Genomic DNA, 12,432 nt, shown 5'->3' with positions numbered 1-12,432 from the left:
AAATAAGTCTCTTAGTGACTTTCCCCCCAAAAAATAAATAATTAAAAGCACAATGTTGAAAATGTAGTTGGAGTTCAAGAAATAGAGATCAAATGAACAACAATATTAATAACTTAAATCTCCAAGAGATTGAAAAAGTTCTTCTTAATGTTTACATGGAAAAAGTTTCTTAAAGTAGCAGAGAAGGGGCGCCCGGGTGGCTCAGTCAGGTAAGCTTCTCACTCTTGGTTTCAGCTCAGGTCATGATCTCCTAGTTCTTGAGTTTGAGCCCCACATCGGGCTCTGTGGAGTCTGCTTGGTATTCTCTCTCTCTCCCTCTCTCTCTGCTGCTCCCCTGTTCATTCTCTCTGTCTCTCTCTCAAAATAAATAAATAAACTTAAAAAAATTTAAGTAGCAAAGAAGCCTGAGCATAGACCACAGAAAGCTCAATGATGTGTAAGTAGGAGGCACAGAAGCTCTTCGAGGCCCCCAGATCTTGGGCGCACTGTGTGTGTGTTCTTAAGGAGAAGCAGGAAGATGCAATGTACTAGAGTTTGTTCTTCTCTCCAAGTGGATAGTGTAGAAAAAACTGAGCTACTTAGAACTAATCCCATATGGATTACTCCAGTTTCCTGAGGTCTGTAGAATTTGTGATCCATGTGCAACAGAGGAAGGGAATCTCAGCCCCGTTATGGATCCTTTCACTGGGGGAGGGGAACAGAGAGGCAGAGAAACAACCACCCGGAACAGCTGGCTGGAGGCATACAGCCAGCTGGACAGCTTTGAATGGTGCTTACAAAATCTTGATAAATCTAAGTCATGACTCTGGTATCAAACAACCAATGGATAATTGTGTGTGTCTCCCTTTGTTATATTTCCATTGCATAAACCCTGCCGCCTGCAGATCTTCGCCTTTGCCTTCCTCAAGGCCTGCAATCCCTCCATTGCCTGTTGGCTTCATAAACCATCAGAGCCCTTCCAAACTCACTCAGTTCCCCTGTTCCTGATCAGCTGTGTGTCTTCGGCAGATTATTTACCACTCTGAGGTTCAGTTTCAAAATCTCTAAAACAGGGATAATAGAACAGCTAGGTCAGAGGTGGTGAAAATCACCTTATCTTATGGAGTGAAAGGCCACCTATAGCACCGTGCACAAATGCCTTGGAATCTCTCACCTCGTCAGCCTTCAGCCCTTGCCAATCCCAGGGAGAGTTCTATCCTCTGCTCTCCTTCCTCCTGCTCCTGTTGTCTACACTAGGTAGACAGCACCCTAGCATCTCCGACTTGTCCACAGACGTTGCTCTAATGGCAGAAGGAAATGAACAGACACCTGTAGAGACCTGGGAGTATTGGGGGTTGTAACCAAGAGCTGCTTGCCACAAGCATTTAATTTATTTGAAATTTCTCATTCACCTTAAAAAATGTACCCAGGGGCACCTGGGTGGCTCAGTCAGTTAAGTGTCCGACTTCTGCTTAGGTCATGATCTCATGGTTTGTGGGTTCAAGCCCCACGTCGGGCTCTGCGCTGACAGCTAGCTCAGAGCCTGGAGCCTGATTCAGATTCTGTGTCTCCCTCCCTCTCTGACCCTCCCCTGCTCACACACACACACTCTCTCTCTCAGAAATAAATAAAAAACATTAACATTTTTTTAAAAATGTACCCTAATTTTCATTTTATTGATATTAAAATTATTTTAAAAATCTCAGCTAAGCAATTAAAATTCCATTCCAAATGATTCAAGTAAAATTGACACTAGAGGAAGATGTGCCATATTCCTAAGTGTCGTGCATTCTGGGCACACTGCTGACAGACCCAAGGGTATGGCTACCTGAACTTACAAAGCATAGCCTAGCTGATTGCTCTGTTCTAAACTTGTGATATGCAGCCTTGCCCCAGCCCTCCTTCCAGTCAACGCTTTTTTTCAGTCATTTAATTGACTTTCTCTCACATTATTCATAAATATTATCCTGAACATCCCTTCCTTCAAACTCTGGTCTCACTTGTACCTTAGTCACTGAAATAATTGTGACATCCAACTTCCATCCCCACATCTACCAAACCCATACTTATTTTCACTTCTTTTCTAAGTCCACGACTCTTCTCTCACAGGTGTAACCTCTCTTGAGCCCTCATGTCTCTCCTGACCTCGTGCTTCTATCTCCTTTCTTTTGTTGTTTTCAGCCTGTTCTCTGAGTTGCACCTTTCCCTCTAAACCACAAGCATTTGCCCCTGTAACCTGCGTTTTCCCAAACACTCTGCCTGTTCTGCAAGCCTCTTATCTTCCTTTGACTCTGTAGTGTTTCTAAGATTTCCACTGAGATTTGAAGTGTGTACAATCAATTATGAAAAGGACTCACCACCCCTCCAGGGCGTGCAGCTTCCTTTCCAAAGCCAGTAATTGTTTTCAACTTGCAAAATAAAAAATGGCATCCCAGTGTTAAGAACCCTAAAGCAGCAGTCTTCAGTTTTAAATATGATCAAACTTCCATTTGACTCAAATGTTCCTGCTAGGAAGTTTTCAGATACCAGCAACTCTTCACCTAATCATTATTGAGGCAAAAGCCTTAAAGGATTTTCAATCATTAATTTCCGAATTACAGTTAATCAGCGCCTGGTCAAAACTGGAAGACTGCCAGTTTTTAAACCAGGAGCCCTTGCCCCGGAGAACAAAGTGGCATCTTGTTCTAAGTCATTTTCAATAAAGCCAGAAAGCACCTTTACATTTCCTTTTTCTGAATATATTCTTTAGTAAGTTACTAGCCTTGCTGAGATGAGCCGGTGCCAGTGCCGTGGGGCCCTGAAATCACCACAGCGAAGCGGTAAGTGGCTTCAAGGTGCTTTGGCTGAGCTCCAAGCAGCGTCCAGAAATCTGAGCAGCAGCAGAACTGGGTCATGGGCCTAAGAACCTCTCTAAAATATTCACCACACCAATCCACTATCATTAGCGGCGCTCTCTTGAGAGTGAAATTTGAAAAGGAAAGTAGCTGAATCCAAAGGTCTTTTGTGAAGTCTAACTGAAAAAAGAGGTTTTGAATATAAATTCCTATTAGGAAGGTGCTGGGAAAGAGAAGTAATATTCTGTTTTACCAGGTGAACACACAAAGGACTATGGTAAGGGTCAGTTTGCACACTTATTTGGCATTCTTTGATAACCTTCATCTGTTCCACCTTTGTGTAGGCCAAAGTGGCGTCTTTCCAGACCTACAATATCACACAGATACCGGAAATCAGCAGCTCATCCAGACCTGGTGTACAGAAGGGGAAGAGATGAAATACAAAAGGAATAAATTTGCATTCTGCAGCCTGACCCTCAGTGCCAAAAGGTCAGTGGGGGCTATTGTCAAGGACACTAAAGAACTCTTCCCACTATTTCTTGTAAACAAAGGACGCCAAGCTATATTATGCCAAATGAGCAAATATTAAAAAGCAAAGTTCGTGATCCACATTAATTAACAAATTTCCTGGAAAGAGGCATTGCATGTTTTTTTTTTTTTTTTTTAAATGCCATTACTGGGCTTCCAGTCTTTTATTAGCAAAACCCAATGGAATGTTCTGAAGGAGTATTGTTCCTCAAAGGGTTTTGATAAAAATGATGGTTACATTTCAAATACGTGGTGCCCATTCCATTTAAAATTCAAAATATGAGTACGTTCATCTCCTATGGCTGCTGTAAATGACATGGCACTTAAAAGGACACACATTCATTGTCTTACAATTCTGGAGGTCAAAAGCCTGAAATTGGGCTAAAGTTAAGGTGTTGAGAGGGCGGTACCCCTCTTGGAGGCTCTGAGCAAGAATCCCTTGCCTTGACTTCTCCAGCTTCTGGAGCTGCATGTCCTTCATTCCTCGGCTCCTGGCCCCTTCCTCCATGTTCAAAGCCAACAGCATAGTGTCTCCAAATCTCTCTGCTTCTGTCACATCACTGTTCTGCTGCACTCAAATCTCCCTATTCCCCCTCTTATACAGACACTCGTAATTACATTTCGGGCCCAGCCAGATAATCCAGGATAATCTCTCCACCTCAAAACCCTTAATTTAATCACAACTGTAAAGTTCCTTTTGCCATCCAAGATAACATTTATAGATTGCAGGGATTACATGTGGACATAACTGGCCATTATTCAAGCTGCTAGAATGAATGTTAATATCGTTGCTGGACTGAAATGTTATAATATAAAGTGAAAGAAACAGCAGTGCGGAAGTAGATCCATATGCCCCACGGATGCAGAGACCCATTTTCTGTCATTGTCCTTTGTGTGACCCCAGAGTTGTTGAAGTTCCTGAATAAAGCAAATTCAGTATAAATAATAGGGACTCCAGATCTCCTACTTCGCAAAAAGGAAAGACAACTAGGTCACTCTGAGACAAAACCAATCATCCTGAGATGCTGAGTTAAACTCAGAAAGCATACTTATTGCTAATTCCAAGTGGACACAAGTATCTGTCCTTTCCTGAAAGTCCCTGTACCCAGAACTAACCTACAGTCAACAGCACTATAGTGAGAAAGAATAGGAGACACTAATGAAATGACAAGAATGGCTGGAAAGGGGGACAGGAAATTCTCTGGAAAGCTGTGAATATTTTATTCCTAAAGAATAAAAATGTATCAGGCATTATTGAATCTGAAAATGTCCAGATTGAGGCATAACAATGATTGAGAATAGCAATGATTCTTCCCTGAAACGTCTGGGTGGTAATACTTTAAATTCTTACAGACCTAAGTTTGAATTCTAGCTTTGCCACCCACCAGCCAAGGAGTTAACCTTTGATTAATTAAATCAAGGTGAGGCAAGTAAGGATACAAGAGAAAACACCTAAAGGAAGCAAATAAAGTGGATGTTTTTAGGTACACAAGTTCAGCTTTTGGACTCTACACTTGGATTATAGTTTTGGGGCGATGCACTTGGCTGAAAGCTTTCTGGGTGCCCAAGTAAAAGTATTTAACTTTTCTGAGCCTCAGTTTCCTTATCTTCAAGCAAGGTTAAATAAAATCTATTTTTATTGGGTTATTGTACGGGTTACACAAGATTATAAATGAGCCTAGAAGTCATGGCTGTTCAAAGAGCACTAAATGCAGGTGCAGAGGGAGAGGGGGTAGAACAAGGAACTATGTGTGGCACAGTTTATAGACGTTCAGGTGTAGGCAGTGGCGATAAACCTCCGCTTCCATTGACAGATACTGGCTGTACCGTTGCTGGGCCCTGTACATCACCGCGTGTGGTACAGTGGTCATCGGGAGAGTCGCTAAGGTCCGCATTTGAATCCCAGCTATCCTTCCTGTACACATGCTCTGTGACATCATTACCAAAGCTCTATATATTCTTTTGTCTCTGGCTTCATAGGCTTTGGTGCATCGTTTGTATCACCAGACTGAAGACCTCACTGATACTCAATATTGACTCATTGACTAGCTTCATCTTGACATCAGGATGTCTGCTTACAGGCAGCACTGCTACCAGAAACATCACTGGGTGTCCCTGTTTAGGCTTTAGGCAACATCAGCCCTCCTCTTCTGACTGCTTGTTTCTTGTTTCTTCCTAGAGACCTCAGTCTCACACTATTTCTACTCATTTCAACATTTACCCCAAAAAAGATAAACCTTATGTAGTCACCATGAACCAATCATATATGGTAATACTCTTGGTGAACTGACCAAACACCATATGGGAAATTTTGGGGTCTTTGATGCTTTTTACTAGTGCTTACACAAGAGTTTTCCTGTATCCCAAAGGCATGATTCCCTCCTTCATACTTTTTTTTCTGAGTTAATAGCTACTTAGCACTCAAGACTCCCCAGCTAATGATTCTGATTTCTCTGGAAATATCACAAATCATGACTGATTTCTAGAGGGCATATACTACTGTTTATTTGCTTAAAAACTGAAATTGCTTTTTCTTTCACTTCTGAAAGGCTTTAACTACTTATTAAATAAAGCAAGGCAAAACAAGTAAGAATACAACAAGAGAAAACATCTAAAAGAAGCAATGAGAGTAGATGTTTTTAGGTACACAAGTTCAGCTTTTGGACTCTATCCTTTGACTATAGTTTGGGGGCAATGCACTTGGTTGTAGGATTTCTGGATGCAAGAATAAAAAGAGAACCACTTTGAGATACACTTTTAAGAAGGAAAGCATAAATATTAGCATACTAAGACAAAACTTTTTTCCCAGCTAAACTTACATGGGAGTTTATTACAGTGGTCTTTATTGTAGCATGTTGGTATCTTTAACAATAGCATTATAAAATATAAAGGATTATTTAAACAGAACATTTTTCATATCAGCAGCCTGAAGGCAGAAAGAAATATATTTAATCCTAAATCAATGAAGATCTTTCTGTGAAACTCCATGTACTGGGGCGCCTGGGTGTCTCAGTTGGTTGAGCATCCAACTTCAGCTCAGGTCATGATCTCATGGTTTGTGAGTTCAAGCCCTCCATCGGGTTCTGTGCTAACAACTCAGAGCCAGGAGTCTGCTTCAGATTCTGTGTCTTCCTTTCTCTCTGTCCCTCCCCTGTTCGCACTCTGTCTCTCTCTTCTTCAAAATAAATAAACATTTTTAAAAAAATGAAACTCCATGTATTAGCTTGCTAGGGCTGCCATGACAAAGTATCACAAACGAGATCACTCAAACAACAGAAATTTATTGTCAGAAGTCTAAGATCAAGGTGTCAGCAGGATTGATTACTTCTGAAGACTGTGAGGGATAATCTGCCTTAGGCTTCTCTCCTCGCTTCTGGTGGTTTGCTGGCAAACTGGCATTTCTTGGTTTATAGTTGCATTACCTTCATCTCTGCCTTTATGTTCACATGGTGGTTTCCCTGTGTACACGTGTATGTACCCAGTTTCCTCTTTTTATAAAAGCATCGGTCATGTTGGATTAAGAGCCCACCTCACTGCAACATGACCTCATCTTAACAAATTACATTTGTAGTGAGTTTATTTCCAAATAAAGTCACATTCTAAGGTCACTAGGGATTAAAATTTCAACACTTGGATTTGTTGGAGACACAATTAAACCCACAATAGACCAAGATGATGTGGGATAAATATTTTATTTCCATATGAGCTGTTCTAACACAAATTTAGACCTGGGACATTTCACTGAAAAGATTGTAGCTTTGTGCAATGTCTTACTGAAGCTTTCGTCAAGTCCTGAGTTGTATGTAATTCCTGACCAAGCACTATCATCTATTTGTTTGCAGAAAATCTTTGCTGTTGATAACCTAATAAGATTCTAAATATGAGGAACACTCTGAAGTCTTTTTCCAATAGTGATGACTGTGTGGCTACATCCATATTCTTTTGATTAAAGCTGTAGTTCAAAATGCCAAGGTCATTTGCAAGCATCTCTAACCTGCCGAATCTTACCAAGTATCCTAAAAATATTTGTCACTGGGGCAAGTTAAAGGATAGGACTACATCTAGGGGCAGTCACTATCACTAGCAGGGAAAGCAACTCCATGCTACAATCTCCTGACGTTATCTTCATACAAAGGCAGGATTATTACTGGGGGGGGGGAGAAAGATAGAATGTGGGGATTCTAGGAAGACCTCATATTCCTTCTCTGAATATGAGAAGTATTTTTTTAATTGATTTCTGGCTCCTAGGACACTTCTAAATCTAGAAAATAGGTAACTGGGTAATAAAGAATCAATAACAAGGTAATAAACACATCACCTGGTAATGGGTAGGTAGATAAGAGAAGCAAACAAAAAGTCTTCATGATGAAGTGCAGAGCATCCCACGAAGCGGAAGCACTACGGTGTGGTGATTAAAAACAGAGTTGCTGCCAGGTTCGAGCACTCTTATTTTCACACTGCTGCTGCTTTCATAGTCCTAACAGCCAGCATGTCAACATAGTGTTCTAATACTCTTGTTAAAAAGATACATCTTTTGCAGGATATGACCAGGCGAAGCCAAATATTCCCTCTGCTCCTCTGTAGCTATATGCCTGGCTAAACACTGAGCTCTAAATTAAGAGACCTGGACTGAATCCTGTCCCCACTGTTCACTAGTTTTGTGATCTTGCACAACTGTAGGTTTCTTAGCTTCGAAATGGGTATAGATAACCCTTTTCTCTCTCATTAGTTTTTAGTGTGATTCCTGCTACATAGTAAATGCCAATATAAATCAGGAATAATTATGTTGAACAACCTCTTTTCTAAAATAAAGAAAAATCTTGTAATTCAGTGCTAATTGATACAGACTGCTTGCCATTTTTATTGGTGGAGAACTATACAGGGTATATGATCATATCAAAAGTAATGTTTAATTAAAACCTTTTATGGTACATTTGTAACATCACTCACACTGAAGCACCCCGAAGCATTCTTGTTAACATTAATTACCAGGCAAAAAGTGATGCTAAGAAACCAAACCTTCAGAGAATTCTATATTGGTCACAGGGGAATGTGCCATTCGGACTCATTATGGTAATATCTTGCTCTTTAACCAGGTAAACAGTAAACAACTCATAGAAATAAGAGGAAATTACACAGATGCTACAGTATTACCTCAGAAGGCTTGTGAATATTTCATGTCTTCCTACATAAGCAGTTTAGTACATGGCCACAATATCTTCCCTGAGGTGCTAGAGATAGAATACCTTGAAAATGTATCTCCATTTTATAAGAAGAAGTTCAGATATAAACTTGAAACATAGATGGCTCTGATTAGGAGATCCTTTGCCTGGGGTTCCTGTACTTAAAAGAAAACATTCAGTGTGGCATTTATTCCCTGTCTTTACTGCAGTTGCTGTTCTAAACAGAGGTTTTTCATCCTGCCATAATTTGGATTGACAGTTGTCTGTTTTAAACCCTGACATGTAATCTGAAAACTGTGATGAACACAGTATATTGTATTTTGATTTTCCTTTCTTTAAGTAGAACTTCCTGAGAGTTTCATAGAAGGGTATTTTTTATGACACCTTGATTACTAAATTTTAGGTCATATGCTCCCTTTATTTACCATTCAAATCTTTGAAGCTTGACAGGAGCCAGCAAAAAACAGAACCCTAAAGGTAATCTTTATAAGGCCTTTCATCATCTATGCTGTTCCTCAACTTGAAATATTTGATACATTTTAATCATACATATTATCCAGCACTTTCACTGTGTAGAGATCACTTAGAAGAAAGGAGTTAAATCTGTGGATCTGGTGAAGAATTTGGGGAAAGTAGTGATAAGACCAGAGTGGGGTTGGATAAGTGGAAAAGAAGAGAAGATGACTGCTTTAGAAGTAAGGACCATACTAAGATCTCAGACATTTCTTGAAAGTTTCACTATATAATTAACTAACTAAATAAATGCATACAGGAAAAGACAGTACTATTTTACTAAGAAGATTTTAATTTTAAGAATTTGGAAGAAAAGATTGATTGACCCAATTTTTTAAAAAGTATGTTCCCTAGCCATCAGTAGGACATCCATAGAAATTTCTTGGTGGAAAAAAAAAGTACTGACTATTTTAGATATAATGAATGCATTATTATCTACCCTGTTTTATCCTGGATCCTCTCTACCAGGGAAGAGGGCACTTGGGACAGGAAAGAGATCTACAGGTTCACAATTTTTAAAAAATGATTGTTATGGAAAAGTTCAGAGATGCTTTTTAAAATAGTCTATATTCTAAAATTCACAAAAGTGTCAAATCTTTATGAATATCAAATAGTCATAAAAATAGCAATGTTGAGACCTCATTGAACATAGGATTGTAAAAATTGAAATTCTCTTTTGGAGTTATGTTGCAATTGATTAGCATAATATCAATGGATATAAAAAATAAACCAAATACCTTGGAGGAATTTAATTAAATCTTTCATTGGCCATGGTAGAAAGATCATATTTAGACTCGCAGTGTGGAGCATTTTGGTGTACCCAAGCAAAATTAATATCAGATAGTGGAGCACTACCATGAAATCTAGGGTCAAAGACAAGATGGTCAAGATATTTCATCTCACTTTACAATATACTGGCTCTTTGGGGAGGCAGCAGAGAGGAGTGAGGAAGCCTCAGGGGACCTGCATCTAAGCCCTGACCTTATCACTTAAGAGTTATATGAATTTGGACAGCTCATTTAACCTCATTAAATCTGAGTTTCTTCATTGGGAAAGTAAGGATAGCACTAGAGCCTCATTTTTCATCTCACAGGATTTTATGAGGATTAAATGACCTCTAATATATAAAAGAACAATATAAACCATAAAATTCTGTAAAATTTTAATGGGTACTTCCTGCTACGGGAAATATTTGTTAGGATTCACTAATAAAAGGACTTGGTGTTTTTCACCCTTTAATGTAATCCCATTGCGACATACAAAACATATGTTTATTGATTCCAATTGGTGGTCAATTTTTAAAAATTCTACCTCAACAAAGTGCCAGATCATCACAAACATTTCAAACCAATGCTTCCTAATACAATCATCCATAACAGTTTCCTCAGACCTTTAAATTGAGTGCTGCCGTCCCTTGGAGAATGCATGCCAACAGCCTAATTTATTTTCAATTAGTAGTTAATTTGCTTTAAAATGTAAGTTATCAACACTACCTAGCCCTGAGAGTTTTCAGAGTATTGGGAACCCACCTCATTTCCCTTTTGTGAAGCGTTAATAGGTCACAGAAAACCACAGCCTACTCTGAGCAAACTTTCAGAGAGACTCACAAGGCTACCAAACCCCAGCACCCTCTGTGGCAGCTCAAGTCAGGGCTTGCTTCCTCCTCGACGGGGAACTTAAATCTTTGGCTTAGAAATCATTGTTGGATAAGATAGTCCCCCTGAAAGACGGTGTAAATAATAGTAGCTTTCCTATATAGCAAAGATGACACTTCAAAACAGTGGTCCAGATAAATGCCATTTGGACACCTGGACCATCAGAGGAAAAAAACAAGTCAATCCTTACTCTAATCATTTAGAAAAAATAAATTTCATATGGATTAAATATCTACATGGTTATATATATGATACCCTACCAAAAATATATGTGAGTACTTTTATCATCTTGAAGAGAACATGACTTTTCCAAGTATGACACAGAACTCAGAAGCCACGTAGGAAATATTTGGCGATTGGCAGGTTTGATTACATAAGAGATCGAAATTTCCGTTTGGTGAAAAGACAGCACAGAGGTAAATTACATGAACTTGAGCCCAAAGGAAACAGGATGGGAGAAAATATTAACCTCTTACAAATCAATAACAGAACAAAGTAATAGGAAAATGAGCGAAAACCATGAGCAAGCAATTTATTGGTGAATACAGAGACAATTAACATAGGGAAAGATGTTCAACCTCACCCCCTGAAAAAATGATCAAATATATTTCTAATCAGACTGACAAAAGTGTTTAAGGTTATATCTGGTACTTTAAAAAGATGAGAGAGGGGTGCCTGGGTGGCTCAGTCGGTTAAGTGTCCGGCTTTGGCTCCTGTCATGATTCACGGTTGGTGGGTTCGAGCCCCGCGTCGGGCTCTGTGATGACAGCTCAGAGCCTGGAGTCAGCTTTGGATCCTGTTGTCCCTCTCTCTCCCCTTGCCTGCTCACACTCTGTCTCTCTCACTCTCAAAAATGAACATTAGAAACAATTTAAAAAAAAGATAACAAGCTAGCGTTCTCTAACATTCTAGGTACATTTTTGGAGTACTATTTGGAATAATCTATTAAAATTTCAAACGGCATGCCTTTTGACTCACCCAGCAACATCACCTGATAGAATCTGTGTTAACACAAGGGGACAAAGATATATGTTAGGATATCCATTTACTGGCAATTGTAATGAGAAAAAAGGGGGAATAACAAATTTATCTTCAGAGGAGGTGAATAGGCATTTCATTATATCATCCTAACAATGGAAAACTCTGAGCCTGAAGAAGAGGATGATGAAGAAGGAAGAGATAGGCGCATAGGTAATGCGCTCAAACTATTGTTAACTTCCAAAAGTAATTTACAGAATAATAATGTAACATGTTTCTGGAGACATACATCATATTGTTTGCCAGGCATATCTTTAGGAAATGAGGTTAGAGGGCAGAAGGGTTTTCATTTGTTTACTTCATATCAGAGACTACAAAGTAGTGACCTATCAGCCCAGATTTAGCCAGCAGATTTATTTTGTACACACACACACACAGAGTAAGAGAAAGAGAGATTGAGAATCAAGGTTTGAAAAATTAAAGGAATTCATAAGAAAATCTGGATTTCTTCATCTCTTTTTTAAAAAATAAGATTTGGAAACCCAGGCCCTGTATTCCTGCTTGGCAACTATTGGCTGAAGCTGAGAAACACTACTCCTTTTAAAAAGCGTGTCAAATTGGGGCGCCTGGGTGGCTTAGTCGGTTAAGCGTCCGACTTTCGCTTAGGTCATGATCTCGCGGTTCGTGGGTTCGAGCCCCGCGTCGGGCTCTGTGCTGACTGCCAGCTCAGAGCCTGGAGCCTATTTCAGAGTCTGTATCTCC

The sequence above is a fragment of the Hyaena hyaena genome, unplaced genomic scaffold (assembly GCF_003009895.1).
Source record: "Hyaena hyaena isolate Hyena2069 unplaced genomic scaffold, ASM300989v1 scaffold_177, whole genome shotgun sequence".
NCBI lineage: Eukaryota > Metazoa > Chordata > Mammalia > Carnivora > Hyaenidae > Hyaena > Hyaena hyaena.
Note: the sequence above shows the minus strand (reverse complement) of the source record.